Source organism: Sinocyclocheilus anshuiensis, unplaced genomic scaffold, assembly GCF_001515605.1.
Source record: "Sinocyclocheilus anshuiensis isolate Anshui unplaced genomic scaffold, SAMN03320099.WGS_v1.1 scaffold499, whole genome shotgun sequence".
In the NCBI taxonomy this organism is placed as follows: domain Eukaryota; kingdom Metazoa; phylum Chordata; class Actinopteri; order Cypriniformes; family Cyprinidae; genus Sinocyclocheilus; species Sinocyclocheilus anshuiensis.
The window spans coordinates 355,724-363,956 of NW_015551033.1; positions in this window are offsets into that span (position 1 = coordinate 355,724).

Consider the following 8,233-nt stretch of genomic DNA (forward strand, 5'->3'; position numbering starts at 1 on the left):
CAGACACACACACACACACACACACAGACACTCTCACACACGCACACACACAGATGCAGATTAGCATTTCTGCAGTGAGATTTGGCGTGACCACAGACACACTGATTGAGTTTTTGCATGCACTAATAAGAAATTCATGGGAAATCTGGTTTTACTTAGTTTACTTGGTCTTTAGACAACCGATAGATAGATAGATAGATAGATAGATAGATAGATAGATAGATAGATAGATAGATAGATAGATAGATGGATAAATGGATGGATAGACAGATAGGAGAAAGAACGATAGAACGATAAATAGAACGATAGATTGAACAATAGATAGATAAATCTGAAATCAATCTTTAAATAAGGTAAATGTATATTAAATTACTTTAAATAAACCATGCAATAATGCAGAGGAACCTCTAAATGAAGTCAACGAGCCCAGTGACCCGGGCGCAGCGTGATTGCAAGAGCGCTTCCTGTCTTAATGAAATCTGATGCAATTTGCGTAATTTGCCTGTTCAGCTGGAGTGTGTGTGACGTTGGGAATTCTCTGTGTGCCATTCAGATTTCCAAAATGATCCCTAATGCCGTTTTATCAGGTAGGCCTAATGAAAGGATCAGTGCTGTATCCCGACCCTGGGGACGGTTGAAAGGGCCCCTTCCCTCAGATAGCAGGGCAGTAATGGCTGAAGCTGATGTTATCTCCAGGAACCCACAGGAAGGAACAAAGACAGACACACACTCACTCGCTGTTCTCATTCTGTGTTTGATAGGCCTCCTTTCCATACGTGGCGTCCCTGCCAGATACTACCTAAAATGGGTAAACCTCTTGCTTACTTGTCAAAAGTAAAACATAGCATGCAAACTGACTTTATATGGACTTCAGGGACACTCGTAAGATCCTGATATACTACAAGCAAAATCGAAGAACATTCTGTTCAGTTACTTCTGTTCAATCCGTTGAGGTCAAAACGAAGTTAGTTTCCAGAAAAGTTTCAGTAAACACCTTCAAACTACTATCGGTCTGTGGCGATGACGTAATAGGTAGGCGTGGCTCTGGAGCTCCGCCTTCTTTCACATGAAAATCTTTATTCTGTTCAGTCCGACAATAAAGTTTGTTTCAGGAGTTTGAAACAGTCTGGCGAAGCAAACCTTTCAGAAACACCTCGTAAACAAACTACTATTGGTCCATGGTGATGATGCAACAGGTGGGTGTGGCTCTGGAGCTCCGCCTTCTTCGACATGGAAATCTCTGGTTTATTTCAGTCCACCAAGCAGAGATGCAAGTAAAAACATTAACATGCTGGGAGCTGCTTCTAAGTAACACTGACACTCTTTTTCTTGTTTAACGCTGCTCAGGTATTTTAAACTTCTTGTTACTCCTAAGCAATGAACGAAAGAGAACTTTGCCGTAAGTAAATCAGGACCTTAAGGTTCAAAACACTGTATGCAAATATGTGACTGCAAACGCTTTGAATGCATAATTGGCCAAAGTTTCCTCCTCTCCTCCTGTCGCATTATCTGTGAGGTGCCTCAACAAACAGCAGATTAGCGTCTCCCGAGAGCACCTTTCCTCCCGGGAGAACTCCCTGACCCAGTCGCGCTGGGTCCTCGCATGCGCTCCGAATGCTGATAAGGTTCCCATTCATCTCGTCTGCCCCCCTGCCGGCCCACACCTCTCTTTCACTTCATATTTTGGTGCGGTTCCATTGACTTTCTCCTCCTTTCAGACCGTCTTTAATCCTGGGCTCAGTGTCCAGCTAGGCCCTCCACAGAGCTGTCTTTATTCGGAGCTTATTGCGCGTCCGCTGGCTGGTTTATCTCCGGCCCGCAGAGAGTCTTTTCAGGCCTGCTCTTAATATCCTGGGGAAGCTCACATGCTCGGCTCCCAGGACTGCAATAACCCGATGACGTCAGGGAGGAAAAAGACACGGAGAAGGGAATTAAACAGATAGGGTTTGACAATCTTGCTTTGGGAGAGTGTGTGTGCGCTTAAAGGAGTAGTTGTTCAAGGTGACCACGAATGTCAAACTCCAACTGTTGAACTGCTGTTGTCAGGAAAAGAGCTGCGATTATATCTCGCATTTCTGAGTTTATTTCTCACGATTTAGATTTGCAAAACTGCATGCAGCAAAAAAATCAGGAAAAAGACCGAACTGCAAGAACGTCAAGTTATAAAAGTCGGAACTGTTAGATAAGACATTGCAATTATTTTTATGCCACAGGAATGCTAAAAAATAAAAGTATTTGGGTTTCGAAACAACAAAAGGGGTTAGTAAATAAGGACATCATTTTAATTTTTGGGATGCATTGAAAAGAGTCCCACTGTAATCTCCATTCTCACCTTCAGACGTCAGAACCGCAGTGAGTCCGGGAAGGTGAAGCTCTATACGATAGATGGTTACGATAGTTTAACATGTCCAATGCATTTCATTGTAAATTCTGAAAACACGTTGCAGCTTTGCAGCAGTACAGAATGACAAGCAGAAAACAGTAATAAATCTGATCAAACGTTTGAGTCAATCCCGGATTCTCGACGTCTCTCTGTCTTTAATGAGAGCTAGATATCTGAGACTCTGCGCTTGAATCACGAATCTGCAGTCGACTCCAGATGCCTGTAGCTGCAAAACAATCCCACACAATGAGACGAGAGCGCACACTGTCACCCAGCACGACCGGGGAAACCTTTGTAAAGCTGTTTGGGTTTCTACAGTCCCAAAATACGGAGACAAAAACCTGTGCTATCTGAAAGATCCCATCGCGTACAAAGAACTTCCCCGTTAAAGTCTTTGATTTTCTCAACTCAAATCGCAGTTTAATGATCTTTCTGTCCTTCTCACTGCAAACAAAAGAAAGTAAGAGATACAAAGAGTGTTAAAGATCAGAATTGCATCTTTACAATGTGAGCCCAAAGTTTAATACTTAACTCTTGTGATTCCATTTAAGAAAGTTACACAGAGGCCGTCAGAGGACAAAAATGTCAGCGTAAAAAAAAAAAAAAGTGTTCCGCTTTTTGTCCTCTTCACGTGGTCTTCTCAGCATCAGTCATTCAGTGTTTAAGCCACAGCGCTAATTAGCCACTGATAATTGGTGGGAGTCTATTGAGGGAGAGATTTGGGCTTGTGTTCAGCATTTCTCTCTCTCCACAGCCACACATTTCAGTCCTGTTAGGCTGCTGTTCTGCATCAGTGCTTTAATTTACCAACACACTCAAGAAACAAGGAGCCTCTGATTCCAAACGAGCCGGGATCGGGAATGGCTCGTGGATCACTGCTGAGACTTTTCCCAAGAAAGCGAGAAGTGTCAAAGAAACCAGGAAACAGTTGATGCATTTCCTGATGAAACAGGAAGTTGCGGCAGGACATATCTAATCAGGCTCAAAAAACATTAATTAGGCCAGAAAATATTCAAGCACATAAATGCAGATTGTTCTAACTTACATTTAGACAAAACTTTAACACAGCACAAAAGTACTTACACAGAAATTCCAGCAAGAATACATTCATGTTGTTCACGCAGTCGACCAGTGGTATTGTATTATTACTATCATATAGTATTTGTTAATATTTTAAATTAACTGTTAGTTTTATATTTTCAGTTTTCATTAAAGTTGTAATAATTTTGTGTGTGTGTGTGTGTGTGAGAGTGTGTGAGTCTGTGTCCGAGTGTGACTGTGTGTGTGTGTGTGTGTGTGTGTGTGTGTGTAATGGCGAGTCGAGGGGTGTCTTGAGCAAACACAGGGGAGGCGTCTGTGGTTGTGGGGGAGTTTGTGGGATGTTATTGGTCGAGCCTTCGTAACTGAAGAATTGTCGGGTAATTAGATCATCCTGCGCAGAATAGGAATCAATTACCGAGCGGGCAGCGCCGTGGCTTTTCCTAATGTGAGCCACATTGGGACCCGTGATCCACGGCAGTAATTCAAACCAGATGTGATGTCCAGCTCAGGTGGGCCGTGAGAGTTTCTAGGGGTGAGGCTGTGTGCGGTTTTCTGGTCCCTAGATGGAGGCGAGTAAAAGATCTGATGCTAATTATTTCTCTTCATTCGTATGTTTGAATCATTGTCTCAGCACTCAGTCGGCTATTAATAAACCAGCGGGCACTTCACAGCCTGAATGACTGTATTCTACTATTATTGATTATAATAACATTCAGTTCTCTCTTTCTTCACAGGAGGCATGGAGAACCGGTTCAGTGCACTACAAATGAATATTGTGGACCTAAACTGGGAACAATAAATGTGCATAAAGTCATGGACGTCCTATAGGCCTTTCCATTGCATGCACTGACTAAGACTTCCCCATCATCAGATTTAATGATGTCACTTACACATACAAACATCTTAGAGTCTTACACGTAATAGCGAAACCAAGGGTATTGATTGGTTCTGAACACTGTTTAAGTCATCTTTGGTGACTGGTTTTGGTTGGCGGTGTCAACATTGTGTATAATTCTCCTTAACCAGCACCTAATGGAATTGCAAATTTTGTTCATTCATGTTTCTCAAACGCAGCCCTGCCATCTGCACTAGGTCAAAATGAATTCAATTTATTGACATACTGTACTTCTTAAATTAAAATGTTTGGATAGGATTAAACTGCTCTTTCATATGGATTTGTTTTAGGCTCCTTTTATGGCCTTTTAGGCCTTCAAATTTTTACCTGGACTTTCAATGCAGGAACAAAAATCTCTCCGTTTTCAAAAATCTGAATTTGTGTTTCCTAATAGGTTTGGAGGGGGAATGCACGAGGACACACAGTCCTGTCAGGTTCTCTTACAGGTAAAGCTGAACCCAAAACCTTGAGGTAAGTCATTCAGTATGTCATTCAGAGCAAATAATTTGCTCAGTGACCTCATTCTCATCCATCACAGATTATCTGCAGCTCAGCTGCCTTTTACAACCCGACAGCACAGGTGAGGATGTGAGATAAGTCAATAAGTAGGTGTCCTGAACCACCAGGTAACTGCCGGCTATACTGAGGAAAGGAAAGAGAGAGGGAAGTCTGGACGCAGGAGCACGTATTCTCCAGATGAGGGTGAAAATGAAAACCACCTGGGCTGAATTCCCACGTGACCTGTCCGATGAAGACGCCTTTAGCCCTCAGAGTTGCAATGCTGGACGGTGAATTTGCTGCTTTCCCTTAAAAAAATGTGGAAAGCATCCAGATTGTAGAACCGTTAATGTCCGCAACACTCATAATTGTCTTGGCACGGCGCATTTAGAATCATACAACATGTCTTCAGCACTTAAACTCAATTTTCAATTTGTTCAACACAAACATTGAATGTAAATACACCTCATTTCATGCCTAAAGTGTTGAGACTAGCTCTGAACCATTTATACTTCATGTTTTTGCAGTGTAAGGATAGTTACGTTTGTGTATTAATGCTTGCACTCGAGCAGGTCATGAATAACATGCTTTTATTTCAGTACAAGTATGGCGAAACAGAATTTAACACGGATATTTGCGCTTTTTGAAACCGCGGCTCAGTGAGTCAAGCTGGTCACAATGCTGATGATAATATCAAGTTTGCTCTTGGCTTGCTTTCATCAGGTCTTAAATCACGCACATATGTGGTACACCCATAGACCTACGAACCCGAGCGCTGACGCACATGAGCACAGATGCGATAATCAAACACTCAGAGCAGACCCGGATGGTAATGATTTGTGATGCCCGCAGAGATTGTAAAAAATGCAACAGGTTATATGTCGAAGTGCAGTTTCCATCCCTAAGAGCAGTTCAGGAACATTGGACAGAAAGGATATCAGCGCATTACTTTTTCCTAAGCATGTGGAAAATCGGTTTTCTGTGCCTTTGGGGTTCTGGAAGCTGCCCAATAGCGATGGACCTGTCTTACACATCCAAATCATAATGCATATTCATTTCGGGGGCCATGTTAACAGGTCGTAGTGATGGCATAAACAGAAAAAATGTTTGAAATGCACTCTAGACTTTATTAGCGTGAAACAGAAGGACTTTAAATCAGGATCTTGCTGCTTTTCATAAAAAAGCTTTTAAAGCTATTGTTGCCATCTTCAGTGTAGCACTTCTCCAAAAGTTCATCAGACGTTGCGCAGTAAGTAGTTTTTGCAACATCAGTGAGATCCCAAATCTGTTTCCCCAACATGCACTGTGGTTTTCTTTGTAAATGTTACATTATGTGCTTCACGGTTAATGTCTACATCAATGCAAATGCAGGCAGACACCTGTAAAACACCGCAGCTGAAGGAGACACTTCTCCAGGGATTAGTTGAGTAATCCTGCTTTTAACTGGCAGCCAAGATTGGGTTGGGTTTGCTCTTCGACAATAGGAGAGAGACTCATTACAGATATTAGCTGGGCTGGGCTATTGGCCCATTCACTGCTTAAAAATGTGGTTTGATCCCGATTTAGACGCATATTAGATGTCTCCACCAAAGTGCTTCACTTCCCGAGGGGAATCAGCACACTTTGACCAGCAAGCAGGTTTGTCATGCACATTAATGCTGATCTAGCAAATGCAGGGAAAATACAACAACAAGTAATTTACAAGTCTCTAGATTTGGGTCAATGTGCAATTGTAACACACAGCGCAACTCTTCAGCAATCATTGCTGTCTGGATCGCAAATGCTGCAGGGTGACGCACACACTACACTAAGGTTGCCTTAGTGAACAGCAATAAATAAAAACATTCTCTGTTGGATGTCAAGGCACCGTAGGTCGTCATGTATAACGTACATGTGCAAATACAATGGAGAATTCTGAGCGTGGCGCGGCCTTAAGCTTTACGTGGTTTTGGCTTGTGTTTCTGGATGTCTTTCAGCATACAGGGTCTCCGAGTCCAGATAAACGGATACAGACTTTTCTTTGAATTGGTGAATAGTCTAAATGACCTATGTAAGCAGACACCGGAGCCCTAACCATAATTTTCAGTCCCACAAAGCAGCTCAGGTGAGGTGCACCAGAAATTACTGCAATGAAAGAGTTTGGCTCCACGCTCTCTAAACACGCAGTCATCCATTATTGATATGTACACATCGGCACATAAAATGTAAATACTGAGTTCGTCAGACGTTTCGCAGCCTTTGATATGCAGGGCAAGACCACAAGAGGATAAATATGCTCCATTCCCCTAAACAGCCAAGATTTGGTCTTCCTGACGACTTGGAGATTGATGTTTGTGGGTTAGATGGGTTTTAAAGAAGATTTTTTTTTCTGCATTTCGTTTGGGATCTGTACACATACCACCAAAACCTAGTGAGCACTTTGGCATTGTCAAAGGTTAAGTGTTTCATTTTATAAGATATGGATTTTGGCAAGATGTCATGTATAGTTTATCTGGAGAAAGCAATCCCAAAATGCACTGCAATTCATCAGCGAATTGTTGATTAGAAATATGAATAAGTAACGCCGAATCAGTTTCCATTTCCGTTAACTCTTTCCCCGCCAAACATGGAATTTTCCAGGTTTCCGCGTTCTCGCTGTTATTCACTCGGCGGCGCTATTACGCTTCTCCCGAATGAGTCTAGAATGTGCCGATCAAAAACACATGCGAGGAAAAAGTGGTATCGGTGCATCCCTACTAAAAACGGTTCACGCAAAGCTCTTTCCTGTGAAAATAGCTTTCAATTAAATGCAAAGTCTGTAATAGTACTGTAGTTACTCCAGTACTAATATTTGGTGCAGTAACAGGTTACGAGTTACTTTCACTGTTCATTGTTTTGCTCTGTGGTACATCATCTTTAATTTAATAGCATTAGAGCTGCTCCACTGCAGCGGCTCAGTTCTGTAATCACGCGCTTTGCTGTAATAATGCAGGGAACCACTCGTTATAAATCTCCTAACTGTGATATTTTCAGAAATAGAAGTCGCGTTTTTTCATCTGAAACGTGCTGTGATTTATATTCCAAAGCCACTCATATAATGCAGAAACACTCAAGCAAGCAAAACACGCTCAACACGCACACGTATTTGTACTGATGCAGAATGAGAGGACAGTAGTACAGCCTAGCGCATTTCACACAGGCTGCTAGATTCACTTTCGCCAGAAAGTCGTGTATGCCTAAGGTTGAAAATAAATGATGTTTATAGTTAATGCCCCTATAAATGGTTTTATTTTTACGATTTAGTTTTAATCCAAATGATGCGTGTGCTAAGTGAGTGAACATCAAATATCACACAACAGAAGCGCGCTCTCTCTCTCTCTTTCTCTCTCCCTACCGTTAAGTAACGTGTGCATTGTTTTACTTACTTGTTTTTGACA